We start from the raw sequence: 545 nt of genomic DNA, 5'->3' as shown, positions 1-545 counted from the left end.
CCTTGTGCTTGCCAGAGAAGCCCTTATTCCACTGAGCCATCTCCCCGGCCACCGGCATTAATTTTTTAAGTGTCGATTTTATATTCCCCTTCTTTGTATAATTCACTTAGCCATCTTGCTACATAGCTTAGACTCCTAGTGATCCTCCTGTCTCAGCCTCCCCAGCGCTGGAATTACAGGCATGGGCCACACACCTAGTTTCAGGCTGGCATGTCCAGGGCCGGCCCGAGATTGAATCTGGCCCTTGCACTTGCCAGGCAGGCACTTAGACACTGAGCTATCTCTCCAGCCCATCTTGCCTAGGTACAGCACGGGAAGGCAGCAGATCCTATGCCAGACAGGCTTCAACCTCTAGATTGTGCTTCTGAGTAGACCAGTATGCTTTTCTATTTTTTTTCTATTTAATAGTAATTTAGAATAAGCAGATTAAAAATAAAAAACATTGAGTATAGCCAGGCCTGATGGTGCATACCTGGTGCTGAAGCAAGAGGATTGCCACAATTTTGAGGCCAGCTTCAGCTACATGGTGAGTTCATGGCCAGTTT

The sequence above is a fragment of the Octodon degus genome, unplaced genomic scaffold (genome assembly GCF_000260255.1).
Source record: "Octodon degus isolate 3935 unplaced genomic scaffold, OctDeg1.0 scaffold00021, whole genome shotgun sequence".
NCBI classification, from domain to species: domain Eukaryota; kingdom Metazoa; phylum Chordata; class Mammalia; order Rodentia; family Octodontidae; genus Octodon; species Octodon degus.
This window is presented reverse-complemented; position numbering follows the sequence as displayed.